Source organism: Miniopterus schreibersii, assembly GCF_964146895.1.
Source record: "Miniopterus schreibersii genome assembly, chromosome: 12".
Taxonomy (NCBI): domain Eukaryota; kingdom Metazoa; phylum Chordata; class Mammalia; order Chiroptera; family Miniopteridae; genus Miniopterus; species Miniopterus schreibersii.
This window is the reverse complement of record NC_138112.1, coordinates 9,426,904-9,448,032: the sequence shown is the minus strand read 5'-3', so window position 1 is coordinate 9,448,032 and position 21,129 is coordinate 9,426,904. Positions and strand designations below refer to the sequence as shown.

Genomic DNA, 21,129 nt, shown 5'->3' with positions numbered 1-21,129 from the left:
GCTCCCTTTTGCCCAGGGTGTGTCAGAAGTAACTTGAGTTTGAAGACCTGCCCCACTATCTATTAACTCTGACCTTGGGCACGTTACTAAACCTCATTCTGCCTCTAGTCTACCATCTTTAAAATGAGGATTAAAATAGTACATACTCCAGACATTTAGTTGTGGGACCAAAGAAAATATAATTTATAAGGAGTTCTTGGCTGAGGTGCTGGCACAGGGTAGGTACTCATGAATGTTTGCCCTCTTCTCTTCCACCTTTTCAGTGTGGCCTATAAATTGTTCTCAGCTTCCCCCAAATCCTGATGCCACTCAGTTCTTCCCTTCTGCATTTAAATTGCTAAGCTGAGCCCCCAAAGAAACAAATGCCATCTTTCCAGGAAGCCTTTCTGGTCAGGGATGTGGCTCTTTGAGCATGGACAGACCCTCCATGTGGCACTTAACCCTCAACTTCTCCTCCCCGTGTCCCTGCCCCCTGTGTTAGGAATGATGTGCTATCCCGGGACAGAGCTGTGGGTCCCAGTCCTGTATGGGATGGAGATTCCAGATCCTGAGGGCTCAGGGCTCATGGTTCCTGTCCTGGGCATGGAACGTGATGGAAATGCTACTGATGCCACACCCTTGGCAGGTTCAATGGAAGATGCCAACGGCAAAGGTAGGAGGAAACTTGAGGCCTCTGAAAGCCCTAGGAATATGACTTAGCCCTGGGAGAGAAAGCCCAGTAAACCTCGGGAGGGGTACATCCAGTCTATTCTCTCATGAGCCAGGGAATGGGGTCATTCTGATGCTTCTGCTAGGGCTGCTAAAACCCTAAATAAAGGTGCTCAGAAATTCCAGAACCCCAGAACCCCAGGACCCCAGGTCATTAATCCCCCACTGAGAAATTTGGTCCTTTTAAAGGCTTCAGAAACTTACCACCCACCTCCACCCTCAGGGTCTGCGACCACCAGGAAGCCCTCCCACCCAGCCCCTCAAAGGGTAGGGGGTTTTAAGAGCCTCTTTAACTCCCTTCCAGTCATGTCTCTTTCTTCCCATGACTGCCCCTTCCTCCTTTGCCCATCACTGTTACTGAAACCAGTGGTGGACTTGGCATCCACAGGTCTTGTCCCAATCTCGATTGGGGCCCAAGCCATAGACCCTTTGACTGGGGAACCTGGTCCTGTCATTGGTGCTCGAACGGACCCCTCTGCCAGAGTGGTGGTGCCAATCGTCCAGGTGCTGGAGGCCCTGCCCCGTGGAGCGAGAGACCCTGGATTGGTACGTAAGAGGAGTTTGTTCTAGTCACTTAGCAGCTACATACGGAGAACCTTCTATGTTCTGGCACTGTGTTAGGTGCTGAGGTGTAAAAACAGCTAGTCAGGGTTCAGACTGGCTGTTGGTTCCTTCTGTGATTGCGGCTTCCAGCAGTGTTAAGGTAGCGCAGATGAGGGCTATTTCGATCACGTGGAGGGGCATTCAAGGAAGGTGCCCTAAGGAGGCCACACCTGGGCTGACACTTGAAGAAGGCATCAGAGAAAGGCCTCAGGGGCCAGCAAGTGCCAAGGTCCAGGTGTGAGACCACAGGTTTCCGGGAGAATGAGGAAGGTATGGGGCAAAGGCAGCAGGTGGGCCAGTGAGGAGGCAGGAAACAAATCAGAAACAGCCTCGTGGCCTTGCCTGAGGCCAAGAGATATGACTCTTATCGTGAAAGCCATGGGGAGCTATTGAAGGATTCTAAGTAGACATGGGATATGATCAGATATGAATATTTCTAAGGCCTTTAAATTCAGAAAATATGAACAACACATAAAGAAAATAAATTACTCATAACCCTGCTACATTTTTTAAGTATGTAAATGGAGAAGCAAAAGCTCCCTCCTTGCCATTGCACACTCCCTCTGCCATCAGCTCCGCACATAGTGCTCCTGTCAGAACACTGCTCACCTCTCCTCATCTCTCCCACCAAATGCAGCCTCTATTAAAGGGCTGGAACACCTCCTCTCAGACTGACAGGTTCATGCTTATGCATGTGCATAAATAATAAACATTCTGGAAAGTTCCCTCTGGCAGCAGTGCAGAGGAGGGTGGGAGCAGGGCCAGACTGGAGCAGGAAGCCCCGTCAGGAGGTTGCTGCAGTAATTCGGCCCTTGGCAGATCTTCAGGAAATGAAATGGTTTAGGGTCCTCCCAGACACTCTCAGTCTGGTTGCAGCTTCAGAAGCAAAGATGAATATGTTGTAAAAGGCCTCATTAGAAGCCAAGAAATTCCAATTCTAGCCCCTGCTCAGTCTCGCAGATGAATATGAAGGGGTCATGTGAGGAGGCGAGAATAATTTCCCAGGCCCACGTGCTCATCTCCCCTGGCCTCCCAAGAAGAAGGTGGGAAGAGAGCAGGGGGACAGGGGACTCTGCAGAGTCCAGGTGTTAGAATGAAGGAGGAGGGGGGATTAGGAGCTTGAAGAAGGAGCATGGTTATTATTTTCCTATTTACAAACAAGTCCACTGCCTCACTAAGCTTAGTCATGGAGCCCAGGGGTGGGGAGGCCCACGTCTTGAGCAGCTTTGGGCGTCTTCAGCCAGACCACATGGGGCTGTGAGAAGGGGCTTACAGGCACTAAACAAGCTGCATGTGCTAGCTGGACACCCTGGAGAGGGAGCTGAGAGCCCGGGAGCAGTACTGGCGCCACCAGGAACACGAAGAGCTACAGCTAGCGGAACACCTGGGGGACCTGAGCCAGGAGCTTCTCTCTGCTCCAGGCAAAGATGCCCAGCAGCAGGTGAGGCCCAGAAGCACCACCTCAGGGTCCCCACCCACCTGTCAGCCCAGACTGCCCACGTTTCCCTTGGAGGAGTCCTGACCACAGGAATGGAACCCATCTCAGGACAGACAAGGCCCAAGGTTCCCCAGCTCCAGGTCTTAGATTTCAGTCACCTAAGTCTCTCAGCAGGATGGAGGAGCGGGGAGGGGCCAACCTGAGATGACCCAGCCAACCCAGGGTTCCTGCTTTCGCTCCCATGGCCCCTTCCTTTGCGCTTCCTGTCCTGTGCAGCTGAGGGCTGTCGAGAACGCCTGCGTAGCCCTGGAGTCCCACTGCCTGCAGGAGACCGAGAGGAGAGCCAGAGCCCTGAGCACGCAGAACAGCCCAGAGCGGGGCCTCCTCTCCCAAGGTGCCAAAGCTTCCCCTGAGCCCAGATCCCCAAAGCAGAAAGCTTCTGGGAGGGGTGCTGGCATCCACAGCTGCCCAGTGAGGAGTCCTTCCTACCCTCCGAGTGTGCGCATCTCCCCGGCTCCCAGCCAGGCCCTGGCTCTGACCTGGCAGGTTCCCCCGGCTCCAATAAACTACTGTCTTCTCTTCTCCTCCCTACCCCCCAAGGTGGCTGCTACCATGCAGCCCTTTTTTCTGTCCCTTGCAGCAGACAGAGAGGAGTGGGAACAGGAGGCACAGGTGGCTCTGGGCCTGCAGAAAGTCCTTCAGAGTTTAGGACAGGCAGCGGAAAAGCTCAGACAAGCCGCTGGCCGGCTGCAGGGCCAGGAGAAGGAAATGTGGCTACAGCAGAGCCCACAGATCTGGAACCGTCCCAGGAAGGTGCGCTCAGAGGCTAACAAGAGCACCCATGTGGGAAGAGCACATCCTCCCGCGTCATCGGGGTGGCTCTCAGGGGCAATGTAATACTCAGGGATAGGTGGGCCCAAGGAGCGGTGGGTGGGCTGGGAGGGGAACAGGAGGGAAGAGAAAGAGGCTCCGCTGTCATTTGGGCATGTTTCCTGAGTCCTAGGTGGTTCGGCGGCTCTCTGATGAGTTCCAGGCGGCGGTGAGGGAGAGGCAGAGCTTCCTGGACAGGGCTCTCGGTCAGCTGCAGTACCAGCGGGAGCTGAGCCGCCTCCAGCTCTTGCACACCCAGGTACTGACCTCTGCACACGCTAAGGAGATCCGTGCATTCCTCTCTCACGGGGGCATCAGAGAGACGTTCCTAAAGAAGCCACTTGGGACAGGTCAAACCCAGCACAGAACTAGATCCTATTTCATCCTAGATTGTGGCCTCAGGAGCCCCTGTGTGTTTGGAGAATTACCCTGGAAACAGATTTTATGGAACAGTCACCACCACTTCTCTCAGGGACCAGGCTGTTTCCTGCCCGCTGTTGATCCCGTTCCTGAAGAGCCTCACCGCAGCACTAGCGGGAGCTCAAGGCCCAGGGCTAGGACTGGAGGATCGGGGGCCAGGGCCAGGTAAGGCTGCTCACTCGTCCCTCGTTCCCTTCTGCTGCCAATCTTGGTCATGTTTTGATAAGTTCTAATACTACAGTTAGGGCTTCAGGCGCTGTAGGAGTGTGGCCAAGGTAGGTTCTCTAGGAGGAACAGAGAGAAACCCAATGTATTAGTTACACATTGCTGCATAACAAATTAATCCAAAATTCTGTGGCTTAAAACAGCCAACATTTATTACCTCTCAGTTTCCAAGAATCTGGGTGCAGCTTAGCAGTGACCTCTGGCTCAGGGTCTCACACAGGCTACATCAAGGTGTTGGCCAGGGCTGCAATCATCTCCAGGTTTAACTGGGGAGTCCAACTTCACTCTTTTGGCTGTTGGCAGGCCTCAAGTCCTCACTGGCTGCTGGCCAGAGACTTCAATTTCTTGCCATGTGGACTTCACAGGGCAGCTCCCAACATGGCAGCTGGCTGCTTTCGGAGCAAGTGAGAGAGGGTGAAGGAAAAAAAAACAGAAGCCGCAGTCTTGTAGCATACTGATCTTATCACCTTTACTCTGTTCATTAGAAATGGATCACTAGATCCGACCCACACTCAAGGGGAAGGGATCACACAGGGGCGTGGATGCACATGGGGGCTTCAGGGGCTATCTTAGAGGCTGTCACACCCGATGCTCCGCTGGCACTTTTTGACTTTGGCCACAGTTCTATGCCCTTACTTCAACAATTACTTCTTCCCCTCTGTTCAGATGCAGATGAAGTTGACATGTGGACCTTACCACTGTTTTCCATCCTGAAGAAACTAGGCATCCAGCCCCAAGCCTACAAGAAGGGAGCTGAACTGCAAGGACAATCACATCACAAACGGGGTAACCACCTTTCCCTGGTCGCCCCTGTTTGGAGGTATCATGGTGCACTGAAGGTATTCAATGGTGTAGCCCCAGGGACTAGGAATGTCAGAATCCTGCCTTGCCAATAATCCCTTCTCCCCATGCCACCCTCAGCTTCCCAAGGGATTTTCCATATAAAGAATAAAAAATAGGAATCCAAGTCCCACTGTAATAATATCTTGGACAATTCCCCAAGGGAATTCCCAAAGGCCCTTTACAGCCCACTAAACACTGAATCTGAATCTTGGGATTTTATCCTATATGAGCTAGCCACATGTCATAAGGAATTAATGTAAAAAAAATGTGAGACACAGGAAGACAGACAGAGGAGACAAAGAGAGAAGGCCTTGCCTCCCAAAAGGGACCCCAGATCACATTACCAATAGTACTGCTTAGAAGTGAGTCAAAACAGAAGGTGGCTGGCCTGCCCTGAAGAGTGAGGTCTGTTTCAACTTACCCATCCCCCAAGTGAAAGAGGGGTAATGAAAGTAAGCACAGCTCCGTGGATGTCTTTGAACTTGGCCAGTGGTCAGCAAACTGACCCACAGGCCACTTCCAGATTGCTATCTGTTTTTGTATGACCCATAAGCCAAAACTGGTTTTACATTTGTAAATAGTTGCAAAAAGAAACTGTCAGAATAACATCTCTGTGGAGTGCTGTACAGTATGCCATGTGCTAATCTAAATCTTTAGATATGTTAGCACATGTAATCTTTACAACAATCTGGTGAACTAGGTACTATTACCCATTTTATAGATCAGGAAAATGAAGCTTCTGAATAGGTCGAGTAAGTAGTCAAAATTGTATTGCTAATGAGAACTTCAGCTGGAATTCAATCCCCGGGAGTCTTACCCCAGGGCCTGTGCTCCCAGCCTGCTTCCCCATATGAAGAATTATCCAACCCCATAAAGGCAGTGCCAACAGGGAGATGTGGGCACCATATGCTGGTGAGTTCCCAGGAGGGCAGGTCACTGTGTATGAGAAGCAAGGAAAGGTTTTGTAAGGGAATGAGGTCACATGATGACCGGGAGAAATAAAGTTAAACCCTGACTTTGCCTCTTGGCTGGCACAGCCTAATATATTTACTCTCTGGCCCATTACAGGAAAAGTTTGCTGACCTCAGAACTTGACCAGTCTTAGTATTAATTCTGCCTACCTTTAGGGGAAAACTAAGCAGAGGATGGGCAGAGAGGTAGACCCTCCTTTGAGAGCTCCCACCACTACTTCAACCTTCTTTGTCTTACAATGACATTGACTTTATAATGTTGAAAACAATTTTAAATGCACTGTCTTGTTTACACTCTGAAGCCTTGTAAGACAGTGGAAGAATATTAACATATTTTTATATAGATGAGAGAGCTGATGCTCAAAGAAGTTAAGTGGCTTTCCTGGGGTCTTACAGAACCTGGACCAAAACTCAAGCCTTCTGACTGTTCATCATTCTTTCCTACACCATGCTACCCAAGCCTTTTGTCATTGCCCTCTCAAGAACAAAACGACATTAGAAAATGTTTAAAGAGTCAAGGCCCATTAGTGACAATTTTGTGGGGCAGACTGCCAATACAGCTGACATTTACTGAGTGCTTACTGTGCACCAAACACTGTTCTGAACACAATACATGTAATGCCCCAAACCGCCCAATGAAATAGAAGAAAACCTGTTGCCATTTTTTTGGGACCCTCCTTCTATTGTTCTGGCTCCTCTTTTCCTGTTGACTGGGACTCAACCCCTTTTCCATGAAGATGGGCAGGCGAGCCTGGGGCACAGTGCATATATAGCACAGGGTGATGGATGGGTGGGTAGATGGATGGATGGATATACACTTTTTCCAAGCTGAATTGTATTGTTTTTAATATGTGATTACTGCATAAAAAAGTCAGTGAAATCTTTACTGGTTTCTCTTCATCTCTGTAGCCCCAAAAAGCCCTTCTCAGGATCTCCCCAAACCTCAGATAATGCAGAAGGAAGAGCTAATAACTGTGCAACCCACAGAGCTTTCTGCCAGAGAGTTTGTGGTTTACCAGTATGGTCTCTCCATCCTGCACCTCCTCACCCCCCAGCTTCAAGTAAGTGTGCTTTCTGGCTTCTCTGTGGAGCAGTCATCCTTGAAGTCAACAAGGTCAGGTGATCAGGAAGGAGGCTTTGAGGTGGTGGCTCTTCCTTAGGTTTATGCCCGGAGAGTGGGGAACTTTCTATCCCTCCTTTAAGGAGACTGACAGGAATCATCTTACCAATCTTAAGTCTGCTCTCTCAAATGATATTCATAATAGATAGAATGCATTAAGCACTTTGAACATGCCAGAAAATGCTCTAATGATTTGCATGAATTACCTCTTTTAATCTTCACAACTCCTTTGTATAGATACTGTTTGGGGGGGGTTTTTTGTTTGTTTTTTTCATTTTAAAACTGAGGGGGAAAGACACAGAGTGGTTGAGTAAACCTCCCTAAGATCACACAACCAAAAGGTTAGAGCCACATTGGAATCCAAGGCATCCTGGTTTGGGAGCCCTGGTGCCGCTCCAACCCACCTCTATTTAGAAAAGTTGTGAATTAATTCTCGTAGTTAGCATAAATGTCAACATAGCTAAATATTCTTCCCACTTCCCTATAGAGTGTACTGAATCTCCACCCTGTTACAATTTAAATTGATGTTCCAGTGCATTTACGTCCCACTAATTTGTTGGTGTTATATAGTTGGGTGGCAAGAGAAGTTTTTAGCAAAAGGATGGATTTTATTTTTGTTTCGTCTTTTATTCTTTCCAGGCTCCAGCAATCGCCCTGCAGATTGCTTCCTGTCTTCCTGCCATGGAAGCCTCAGGCAATGCCTTCCAAGGTTCCTTCTTCTATCAGGTGCTGCAAATTGAGTCCCAGATGTGGGGTTACAGAATCCTAGGGTATAGTAAAGATCAAAGCAAAAAACAAAACATTTTTCCCTCTCAAGTCCTGACATATTACATTCCCCCTCAGTCATTTGGCTGAGGTATAATAAATGTCGCCATGTAAGAGCTTTCTCTAATCAGGGAAATGAATATGTCCTGGCTTATGCCCAGTGAATCCTAATGGCTTCATGCCTAATAATAAATCTCTGTCATTGTCAAAGCTGGTGGTTCCAGACTCGTGTTTCTCCTAAGAGTCATGGTTCCAGCTTCAGGAAATCCTATGCAATCAGCATCTTTCTACAGAAAAGGATCTAAGTTGTTCCCATTCTGGTAGATCCTCAAATATGTAGACTGGTGGTTCCTTGGTGGAAACTCTAAGCCAGTGTATATAGACTTTAACACTGATGACAGTACTTTGGTAGACAAGGATTGTGAGAGAGGAACTGCTAATCAATGTTAGAAGACTAGGAAATGATTTATACTTGACTAGTAGGTTGGTAGGAGACTTAGTAAGACCAAAAATTATTCATATATGGTCCTCTCCAGGCACTATTTCACGTGATCCTCAAAGCAATCTATGAAGTGGGCAAGGCTTTAATCCCATTTTACTGATGGGATTCACTGAGTGCCGGGTGCCATGCACTTGGCCACGTGCCTGCATGCATTACCTCATTTACAACTTACAGCAACCCTAAGGGGTGGGTACTCTTGTTATCTACATTTTATGAATTAGGAAACTGAGACCCAGAACTTGTCCAAGATCACAGTGTCGACAAGAGTTGAAACTTAAGTCCAGGCGTATTTGACCCAAACTCGTTTTTTAACCACTAGCCTGTGCTGCCACCCACAGCTGATTCCAGGGACAGATCTCAGACTGATTCCAAATCACCTAAGGCTTTTCCACGCCAACCCACTGCCTCTTAAGAGAATGAATTATTTCAAATCAATTAGGCAAGACTGGAGATCTGAGGACCTGATGGCGATGGGGGCATGAAAGACAAAGAGAGACTGAGAGCCCTCTAAGACAGTGGTTCTCAAACTCTGGTCCTTGCACCTCCTGCATCAACCACTTGGGGACCTTGGTGAAATGGAAATGCTGAGACCTACCTAGCACAGAACCAGAAATACTGGGATGGGCCCAAGAAATAGATTCCTAGTCACACTGAAGTTTGGGAACCACTGCATAAGGAGACAGTGACTAGAGGACACTGACAAAAGAACAGATACTTGAGTAATTTTGCTCTGAATTTCCAATAGTTTGTTTTCTGTAAGGTGGGGTTAAGTAGCAGAAAATTTAGGAGACAGTGAAGAAAATGATTCATTCAGAGAGTTGAACTCACAGAATCATTTTCCCTTTGTCTTCTCAATTTTCAATTCAGTAAATTTCCATTAAGCCCAGGGAATCTCTGCCTTTATGATTTCAAAAGTTATTTTAGACTCTATAAAACTAGAAAAACATCAAGGTAATGGAACTGCTCCCTGAGCTCTCCGTGTCTGGGTATTTTCTCCACTCAGAGTGCTGAAAACACACTGTTTATTGGGAGAGAGTGTTTGGCATCTGTGGGGAGCTTCATTCTGCTGTTGATCCACTGCCTGGCCCACATCACTGCCCAGGACTTCCACCAGGACTCCAGCCCCGCCTTTCTGAGGTCATTTTACAAGGTATTTACAACATGCACAGGGCTGTTTGCTTCTCTCTGTGACTCAGACCCCATTTCCCAGGGTCATAAATGCTATAAGCTTTGCAACATTTCAAGTCAACTGAAGTCCTATTGGTAGCCTTTGGTTCCTACTGCCAGGCCAGAAAGAAGACTGTCCTGATCAAATTTCCTGTGGCAGCGAATGACAAAACGCACGCACCTCTCTGTAAGAATTCTGGAGAGAAGTGGTCTTCCTATGAGAACTGCTTCCCGTGGCCATTTCTTTGTCAACACATAAGCCTCACCATAATTGCAAATGACAGTAGTAACCCATGGTGAGGACAAGTAAAGATGATAAATTGCAAGCCCCATTTTTCTTTCAACTATTATTTTAAAGCTCGAATAGCAATGGCCTAGAAGTGGTACTGAACTGCCCCTCACCATTTCCTTGACCAGGGGTTGGAGGCCTATTTCAGGGAAGCATTCTCTATCACACTACAAATGTCAGCAGTTTCCCAGGGTGGCAAGCTGGACCAAAGCCTAAGTGCTCTCCTGCTGGGAGAGCAGCCCATCTCTGAAAGAGGAAGAGATATTCTCTCTAAACTCATCGAAAGGAAGCTGGAGTCTCACCTGGAGCCAGAGGCATCAGAGGAGGTAACTAACTTTAACTTGTGTAGCACATGGTCTTGATTAAAGTTGACTTCATCACAGAGAAAATGCCTCGGTGCATGACCTTTTCACATATTTCAGGCCTCCCCAGGTGGTACACTGTTTGACACTCAGCCTGCTTCTCAAACCACAGCTGACAATATTTTTTAAATTCTATATTCTACACAGAAGACTGTGAGTATCTGGCTCTTTGAATCACGTATAGGGATTCATGGCAAATGTGGCTCCAGTTACTTAACTCCATGTCCCACTAACACATTATCAATAAGTAAGCAGAATTCCACCTGTTCAACTCACTGTGACTCAGACTAAATTCAAATGCCCAAGTGTAGCCTTTCACCCAAACTTACAGCGTGCTGTTTCCTCTGCAAGCTAGACAATGGTATTCTTAATACTGCATTATTTAAAGGACTTTCATGACAATATTATCATCTCCCCTCAGCTTTTTAGCTATTAAAAATAAAATATCATAAAATTTAAATCTATGATCTTAAAAAAGGTCATCTTCCATTAAAGGTCAATTCACTCTTGACTTATGAACAAGAGCACATCTTTATTCATTATTTATATAAAACTTTACAAATTCAAGGCACTTTTACATATATTGTCTCATTTGATCCAACCAGCATTCCCAGAAAATAGGTCACATACTTATTTTTAGTCACATTTTGTGACTAAAGCAGAGAGCAAGCAATTTGCCCCAAATCATGAAGCTGGTAGATGGAAGACTGAATTCTAGGTTTCCTGACTCCGGAGCAAATGTTCAATATACATTTCTCTGTAGCCAAGTCTCCATTAGTTACTGAGTCAGAGATCTGTTTCGTGGTGGATGATGACGGCGACGTTGATCCGGATCGCAGAATTCTGTTACCCTAACTCCCACAGCCAGAGAGCCGTCCGTCTCTGTCCCCATCTGACAACAGCACTTGGCCCATCTGATCCCTTTGTCCTGCTACAGTTTCCTCACCGGGCGGCCTCTGGTTTCCTCCTACTTCTCTGGCTGTCCCTCCTCCTCTCCTCCCTGACGTCTCAATGTTGAAGGGCCAGGACTAAGCCCCGTCCTCTCCTCTTCTCTGTCTATATTCACTCCTCTTGGGGATCTCATCCAGCCTTCCACTTTAAATCCCATCCATAGGTCAATGACTCTTGAATTTTTATTTCCAGTCCAATCAGCTCTCTCACTCCACTCATGTATCCAAATGATTACTAGCCATCTGCACGTGGATGGCTATAAATATCTCAAACCCAGCACACCCCTAATTTATTTCTAAACCTGCTCCACACAAAACCTGCCTCATCTGTTAACAGCAACTCTTTTCTTCTGTTTTTTCAGGCCAAAATCTTCCTTAAAACCTCTCTCTGTGTTACATACACCCCACAACCAATCCATCAGGAGGCCCTGTTGCTCTGCCTTCAGAGTACATCCAGAATCCGACCACTTCTCATCACTTACACTGTTACCAGCCTGGTGCAGGCCACCATCATCTCTTGCCTGGATTACGATAATACTACCTGGTGTCCCTGAGTCCAACTTTGCCTCTTCTGTCTATTCTTAACACAGTAGTCAGAGTTATTCTTTTAAAATGAGAATCAGGCCCTGGCCAGGTAGCTCAGTTGCTTGGAGCATTGTCCTGTACACCAGAAAGGTTGCAGGTCCAATTCCTAGTCAAGGTGCATGCAGGACGGGGGGACAACTGATCAATGTTTCTCTCTCACATCGATGTTTCTCTCTCTCTGCCCCTTCTGTCTCTGTCTCTCTCTTAAAATTTAAAAAACATATCTTTGGGTGAGAATTTAAAAAAAAGAAAATCAGGTTTACTCAAAATCCTGCAGTCGCTCCCCATTTCACTTAAAGCCAACAAAAAGCCCAGTCCCCTTGTCTCCCACCCTCACCTACTGCTCTTCCTTCATTCACTCAACTGCAATCGCACTTTCTCCTTGTTGTTCTTCAGACACACCAGGCACGCTCAGTTTCCTCTTAAGGGTTTTCTCTGCCTGCAGCACTCTTTCCTTTCAGGTGGTTGTCCTCAACCAGCAACAATGCTTTCCCCACAGGACATCTGGCAATGTCTGGAGACACCTGGATTGTCCTAACTCAGGAGAGGGAGCTGCTACTGTCAACTAGTGGGTAGAGGTCCTGGATACTGCTGCAATGCAGGGGATAGCCCCCCCAACAAAAAATCATCCATCGCAAAATGTCAACAGTGTTAAGGTCAAGAAACCCTGGTCTAAGGCATTGAAGCATGCCAGAGCCCCTTACCTCCGTCACATCTTTGTTCAAGTGTCACCTCCTCCATGAGGCCTGCCTTAATTTGAAACCCCCTTTATCCCTTGTCCACCAGCTCTCCCTTACTCCGCTCTACTTTCCTTTTCTATATCACTTCCTAACATGCTACATAATTTACTTACTTATGCTTGTGGTTTATTACTTTTCTTCCCCTGCTAGAATGTAAGTTCCGTAAGGGCAGAGATGTTTGCTCTGTCTCCTGATACAGCCCCTGATACCAGGCGCAGAGTAGGCTTTTTATATATTTATAATGTTAGTGAATAAATAGGTTTATTGGGATCCTGATGCTAAATATTCAAAAATTCCAATCTACCAGAGCTAACTCCAACCAACTGAGCCACTGGCAACGGCCCTGGTTTATTTTGAAAGCAGAATTATGTATAGTGCTCTGAGACCCACATTCTGGCTAAGAAGCTCCAAAAGTACTTAAAAGAAATAGGAGCAAAGGTATCAGCTCTGTCCCCCCCACTCTCTACAGTATATTAAGAAAAACCAAGATCTTCTCCTCTTCACCAATATGGAACATTTTCTGAGAAGCATCCTTGCTGCACAGCAACAAACCCCAAGAAAACCAAGAGATCAATTTGGGGGTGAAGACAAGGTAAGGTGCCCTACGATTTATAGTATTAAGAGTGTACTCTGCTACGTACATTGAAACTTTTTATTGTGTTTGGGGCCATCTTTATAATTGAACATGTAAGCAGAGCAGAGGATTGGAAATTCATGGTGGCGTGAATAAGTTGGATCACCAGCACTCTAGTTAAGAGCTTTCCGAGTACCAACAGATGGTGCATCTTAGATCTAGGAGTTAGAAAGGACCCAAGCAATCACAGAATGTATCCCTCTGCCCTCAGGCAGGTGCGGTATTGATCCCAGAGAACAGAACTGAGACTCACACTTGCCCCAGTTCACCCAGCTGGAAGGGGACAGAAGTAATTAGAACTTGGGCCCACCATCCTGTTCTTCAGGGTTTCTTCTGTTTACCATAATGATGCCTACTGCTGTTTTACAAAAGGTGGTTTGCTTTTAATCATAAACGTTTAAAATGTAATATCTTTAAAGAACAACAAATATTGGAGATGTTCAACTTTAGCAGATACTACAGATCAGACTTCCAAAGTAACTGTATAAATTTATACTGCCACCAGCAATGGATAGGAGTCCTGGTCATTCTCATCTTTACCAGCACTTAGTATTTTCCATCTTTTTAAGTTTTACCCATTCTTCTGGGTATGTGATTTTAATTTGCACTTTCCTGCTGGCCAGTGAAACTGAGCATCTTTCATAAGTTTGTACACCATTTAAATATCCTCTATTGAGAAATGCCTATTTAAGTATTTTGCCCATTTTCCATTGGATCACCTATTTAATTGATTTGTAGGAATTCTTTATTCTGAAACAATATTTCTTCATTTTGTGGATTGCTTTTTTATAAAAATAACTCCATGTTTCTTTTTGTTTTATTTTTTAGATCTAGAAAGAAAATGGTGATCTCATTTCAGTCTGCATGATTGAAAGTATTAAATATGTCAATACAACATCCGATGAAGCTGATAAAAGAATTGTTTTAAAATATCTATAACATTCATGTATGAATCACATAAATGTATATTATAATCATGGGGGATATATAGCATAACAGGGGCTAATATTTGGCACAGAAGATAAAGAACATACTGACACTTTCACTATTACTAAAAGATCATTAGATCACATATCTTATTAAAATATTCATTAATTAAAAATACTGACTGGGCCTGCTGCACATGGCTCAGTGGTGAAGCATCGACCTATGATCCAGGGGCTTGAGGTTCAATTCCCGGTCAGGGCACATGCCCGGGTTGCAGGCTCTATCCCCGGTAGGGGGTGTGCAGGAGGCAGCCGATCAATGACTCTCATCATTGATGTTTCTATCTCTCTCTCTCCCTCTCCCTTCCTCTCTCTGAAATTAATAAAGATATATTTAAAATATATATATATTGACTGAACTTCTTTCTATGTAAAAGTTATATATTATCATTTGTCCGAATGACTAACTTATCTAAAATTGTCAGTTACCAAGTCACACAAAGTAGTTAGGTATAGTTGCACAATATTTGGTGATCAGAAATAAGAATACATAAAATATAGTCCATGAGGCATACACAAAATTCACTTTGGAGCCCTAGTTGGAACACCTCAAAGAGATGAGCAGTCATTTGCAATTATAGTTTCAGGGTGGATTTGAGTGCTGATCAAGAGACACACAACCATCACATGAAGCAATGGAAGCCAAAAAAGTTTTCAAACACACAGCCCAAATCAGAAGCTGCTCAAATTACAGATCCAATGCCAGCAATTCAAGCTGCTCCTCACAAGGATAATTCTCTTTATTGTGCTCCGAGATGATTCTCATTCAGGATTTTATATTATTTTAAAAGGATTTTTTTTTTTTTACTAATATAACAATTGTTGTTGAGTCTCTTGAGCAATGCAAGGAAGACAGGCTAGTAAAGAAACACCCTGTGGGTAGATAATGAATAGTAACTAATTAGTGACTGCTGTATCCAGTTCATACCCAACAGTATTCAGCCCTGCAGGTCTTGTCATAATTAAGAAATGTCCACACATGGCTGAAGATTTAACTCCAAATCCAACCAAAATGAGTTAAAATAGAAAACACTATGAGACAACATAACAAGAAGACTTGCAATTAAGTTTATCAAAAAGTTTTACATCAAGCCACAGGAATATCTGCTCAGAATCAACTCACTACATCTAATTCCTCCATTTCTACCATGTTACACTGACCTTCAGTTCTCATTTCTTTGCTATTAGAGGTTGCTCACTAGTCATCTTAAGTAGCCATTCAGGTTAAATTATTAGATTCTTACATGAGCACACCCCTGCAATCAGTGCATAACTTTATAATATTAAAGACTTCTCTAGCACTTTGAGATGACGTGATAAATATTGCAAGTGTACACTCAAGAACCTTATTGAGCTATTTACATAAATTATTAAATGAATTTCCCAGCGAGTAAAGTGAAGATTAATTATGCCAGACATAAAAGGCTACTTAGGATAGTTAGGCCAAAAGTCCAGGGCCTCTAAGAGAGATGGCAAAGAAGATGCCATGCAGGAATTAAAGATTTTTCTTTTTATTCTTGGCTCGGCAAGGCACCTACCAAAACATGATCCGCCTTCCTGGTTTCTTGGGCCCTCTACCAGGTTCCGTTAACACGTTAACAGCTGTAAGCTTTTAATAAGCACGTGCTTTTTAATGGAGATGTCACCGATTACAAGGCAGGGGCCATGTTCTCCTTCCCGTGTATTTATTGCTGAATCAAATCAATAGCAATTTCTTTTTTAAAGTTTTGAGATTCGAGTTCTTTAAGGAATTAGTTTGCATGCACACAAACATTCACACACAATAATAGCCCACTGACGAGAAAAAGGGTAAAAAAAACTTAATAGCTATAGGAGACATATTTCAGCAACTATTAACAAAAAGAATCCTTTCCCAAAAATATGAAACTTAATTGTTCTAAGAAGATTTGGTTTTCAGTTTCAAAAGTGGTAAATAGACTTGTTTCCAGGAAGATGGAATAGGTATACTTTTCCCTACTCCTCCCACCAAATACAACTAAAATTCCTGGAAATTATGTATAAAAACAAACAAAAAGATTCTGAAAGATATAGAAAAGAAAACAGAAGAGCCAGGGACGTCAGAATCCAAGGCAGGATATGCTGGTAAACTCTGATTCTCTTTTTCCCTCATGTATTCCAGACTTAGAAACTAAAAAACCCCAGCAACCCATAAACACCAATGAGCACAGACCAAAAGAGCTCCTCAAAAGCCTGCTCTCTCCAGCCAGAAAACAGAAAGGGGCAGCCTAGCAAGACAGAAAACTTTCAGACAATGACCGCTTTACTCCAGCCAAACATCAGAGCCAAAAACAGAAAACAAAACCTGTCTCCACCCACACCAGCAAATGTTGGGTGGGGAGTCTACACTTTCCCCGTTGTCAGCCCAACCCCCTCCTGTGGTGATGCCAGAAAAGACCAAGCGGAGAGCGGGACATCATCTTTCATCTCCACAGAGAAGTTACAAGCCCCCCTCCACCCCATGATGTCAGTGGAGGCCACATGGGAAATCTAGATGTCGCCCAGCATATGGTAGTAAAGAGTCCCCTCACCGCCGCCTTCCTGCTGGAGCGGCATCAGTAGAGGCCAAGTGAAGAGCCAGAGCTCTTAGCATTGCCCACTGGAAACAGGGCCACCCTCACCACAGGATTAGCGGAAGCCACGTGGGGAGCTGGACCCCCCACACTGTCCAGCAGGTATGAGGAATCCCTTCCGAAGGTGTTAGTGGAGGCCAAGTGGGGGACCGGGACTTTCATCTCCCACTAGGCAATAACGAGGCAGCACGCTCTGGTCCCCCCAAGTGCCGCACTGGAATGGTGTCGAAGGAAATCAGCTAACACTAAGCTTAAATAAGATTTATAACATAGAATCAAAAATGTAGATATTTCAATCAAAACTTCTTATCATACTAAGAACCAGAAAGAAAATGTGTGAAAAAAGACACAGATGCCCACACAAAGATGACAAAGATATTAGAATTATATGACAAGAAGCTATCATAAGAATGCTTCAACAAATGATTACGAACATGCTCAAAACAAATGGAAAAAAAAATAGAAAGTCTCAGCAAGAAACTATAAAACCACAAGCACAGTCCTGACTGAGGTGGCTCAGCCGGTAGGAGTGCCGTCCTGTGCACTCAGAGGTCCTGGGTTCAAATCCGGGTCAGGGCACATGCCTAGGTTGTGGGTTCGATCCCCCACCCCAGCTGGGGTGAGTGCGGGAGGCAACCAATTGATGTTTCTTTCTCTCTCCCCCTTCTGCTCTCTCTAAAAATCAATGAAAAATGTCCTCAGGTGAGGATTTAAAAAAACAACAAAAACCCCCAAGCAAAGAAAAAGAAGACAAGAAGGATCAAGTGGAAATTTTAAATTTGAAAGATACAGAAACCAAACTGAAAGACTTACTGGATAAGCTTTGCAGTAAAATGGAAGCATCAGCGGGGAAGCCAGAGGAGCTTTAGGAGAACAGGAGAAACTGCCCAGCAGAGCAAGAGAGAGAGAAGGCTGGCCCGGAGCGCACGGGGCCTCGGGCTGCGGCCCTGAGCCGGGGCGGCCTCCCGGCCACGCAGTCTCGGGAGAGGGGGCGCGCAGGCGGCAGAAGGCCCAGAGAAACAGCGGCTGCAACTACTAACCTCTGGGCAAAGACGCAAACCAGAGATTCAGAGAGCCGAGTGAATTCCAAACGGGGTCGGCCAGAAGAAATCCACACCAAGATGCATCATAATTAAACTTCTCAAAACTAAAAACAGAGGAACAAGTCTTGAAAACAGCCAGAGAAAAATGACACCTCACTGTAGACAAAAACTCTGAATGACAGATTTCTCATTAGAAACCATACAAGCCGGGAAGCAGCAGCACATTTTTCTAGCACTGAAAGAAAGGACCCATCAGTCCAGAATTCTACATCGAGTGAAAATATTCTTCAGGAGTGAAGAGAAAAATCAATTCATCCACAGGGAAAAGAAAACTAAGATTGTGTCACAAGTCGATCTAATCTAAGAGGAAGGCTAAAAGAAATTCTTTTTAAAGAAAGGAAATGAAAGAAACTTGGAACTCCCGGAAGGAAAAACATGGCAGGAAAAACATGGCAAGTTATGACATACTGCAATACCTATTTATAAGGATGAATACAATAGACTTTCTAAGTTATGTTTGACAGTTGAAGTAAAAATTATAATACTGCTGCCCTGGCCAGTGTGGCTCAGTGGTAGATCATCGTTGGCCTGCATACCAAAGGGTCATAGGTTTGATTCCTGGGCACATACCTGGGTTGCAGGTTGATCTCAGGCCCAGGAGGGGCACATGTGGGAGGCAACAGGTCCATGTGTCTCTCTCACTTGGATGTTTCTCTCCCCCCCCCCCCCACCTCTCAACAACAAAAAAAATCAATGGAAAAAATATCCTTGGGTGAGGATTAACAGAAACAAAATTATAATACTGCTGATGTGGTTCTAAATATATGTAGAGGAAATAGTTAATATAATTATAAAGGGAGGAGGGCAATAAGATATAAAGGGAAGTCAGGTTTCTATACTTCCCAGGAACTGATGAATGACTATACTATAGACCATGACAAATTCTGTACACAATGCAATACCGAAAGCAACAACTAAAAAAGCTATACAAAGAGATACACTCAAAAACCCGTTCTAAAAAAGATACTATAGATAGGCACCGTGAGCACCTCTGGGAAGACCAGGGCCAGGGTGGAAAGAAGAGAACAGCCACCCACAGGAATGGATGAATTTATCGCCCATTGAGTTTCTTTAATTATGTTCCATCATGGATGGGCTGTGTGGCTTACGATACCCAAATGGATTGGCTTCAAGAACAGATGGCACTGTGGACATTTATAACTTGTCAGCAAACTACCTGCAGGAGAAATTTTTCACAGCTCACGAGTCTCCAGCTACAGAAGCTCTGTGTTGGGCCAAAGACAGACGACTCATTAGTGCCGGACTCAACGGAGAGATTACCAAGTATGATTTGCAGACATTAAACCTCAAGTATTCTTTGGATGCCTTTGGAGGACCACTTGGAGCATAACTGCCAGCCCCAGGGGCTCTCAACTTTTGGTTGTGTGCGAAGACGGATCTGTGAAACTATTTCAAATCATCCCAGACAAAATCCAGTTTGAAAGAACTTTTGCTAGAAAAGTGGCATCCTGAGTCTCAGCTGGTGTCCCTCTGGTACCCACAGTGCAGCTGGATCCGTGGACTGCTTCAGTGCGTTTGATGTCAAACCAGGTCGCGCTCTTCATGAGATGCTGATGGACAGGCCACATATGGGTGTGTCGAGGCAGAAGTTATCACAGGGGCCTGGCCTTCTTGTCGGATGGCACTGCTGGGAAGGTGCAGTTCTGGGGCTCGGCTGCCTGGACACTTGTGAAGAACCATCCCATCGCAAATGCTGATGTTCAGTCCATTGCGGTGTCTGATCAAAAATAATTTCACGGTGAGCACAGCTGAGAGGACAGTACTCCGGTCTCAGCTGGTCTCCGACTCCCAACAGCAGTGAGCAGCAGTGGGTGCGAACAATCCATTCCAGCATCATACCCGCGACGTGCGGCCCGCAGCACTGATACCTGGAGGCACTGACGCCCACTTCGCCCTTCGTCCTCTCATGGAGAAAGTGGAGGTAAAGAATTATGAAGCTGCTCTGAAATATCACTTTTCCCCATCCACATCTCTCCTGTTCAAAAGAGGCAGCTTCTTCTCTTCCAGGTTTCTCATCGCTTGCATCGTTGGCGACTGGGATCTACAGTTGCAACAGGAAAGCACGGGGATACCCTTCCACTCTCTAAAGATGCAGAGCATTTACTGTTCCTCAAGACAAGGGGTCCCGAGAACATTATTTGCAGCTGTGTCTCCCCATGTGGAAGTTGGCTAGCCTATTCTGCAGCTTACTCTACAGCTTCTCGGTTTTTCTCTATCAGTTGAATTATGAACGTGACAACATAAGCCTCCAAGGGGTTCCCAAAATGCCAATGTTCCTTCCCTCTGCCCTTCAGATTTTGTTTTCTACAGATTCAACAAAGCTTTCTGTGGCATCGAAACAAGCGTCTCCACCTATCATTCGCTGCTGGGATGAAGCTTCAAGCACCTGCGCGCTTGCCAACCTCACTCAGGGACGGTGGAGCCCACGTGTCCTTTGGCAGCCAGTGCAGATGGGAACTGGCCAGCTGCCTCAGGTGACAGTGCTGGAGTCCACGCGTGCATGTAAAACATCTAACGCTTCACTGTACGGGGCCTGCTTACAGTTGCCCTGCGACCGCTCTGGCTATCGCCCCAAAACCAACAGCTTTGTCAGTGCTCGTTCTGACCAGCAGATATTTGAATAGAGCATCCCAGACAAACCGTACACAGAGTGGAGCCAAACCATCCAGAAGCAGGTGTTTCATCGCCCTTGGCTCCAAAGGCAAATCCCTCCACACACATCAGTTTTCATCCCAAGAGACCAATGCACACTCTTCTCCGTGGTGCCTACATGTTCTGCATCATCAACAAGTCATTGCCTCTTCCAATGACAAAACCTACTGAACAATCCACTTCCTCCCACGAATGAACAGATGTCATGAGGAGGCGCACAGCCCATGCCTTTAAAATTACTAAGATATATAAGCTTCTACTCTTCACAGATCTTTGGGATGAAAGAACACTGGTGGCAGTAGAACGGCCTCTGGATGACATCAGTGCTCAGCTCCTACACCCATCAGAAAAGGGAAATTTGGGACCTAAAACAGGGCACTGTCTGTGTACTTCCTTGAACTGTTCTACCCTGTTTGTCTTTACAAATCATGATAATAAAACAAAGTTATTCTTTAGGAAAAAATATTATAGAGAAGCCAAAATGGAATTCTAACAAATGTTCAAGTAGCCCACCGGAAGGCAAGGAAAAGAAAACAAATGAAAAACAGAGAGAACAAACAGAAAACAAAAATTAAGTGGCAAAC

At 45.5% G+C, this 21,129-nt stretch overlaps 1 pseudogene across 1 annotated transcript; it reads left to right on the top strand.

Annotated features, from left to right (window-relative positions):
- The first annotated feature begins 18,959 nt into the window (after positions 1–18,959).
- On the top strand, positions 18,960–20,914 carry LOC308564935 (U3 small nucleolar RNA-associated protein 4 homolog pseudogene; annotated as a pseudogene). Its single transcript has one exon. The product of its transcript is annotated as a U3 small nucleolar RNA-associated protein 4 homolog pseudogene (transcript).
- The last annotated feature ends 215 nt before the right edge of the window (positions 20,915–21,129 follow it).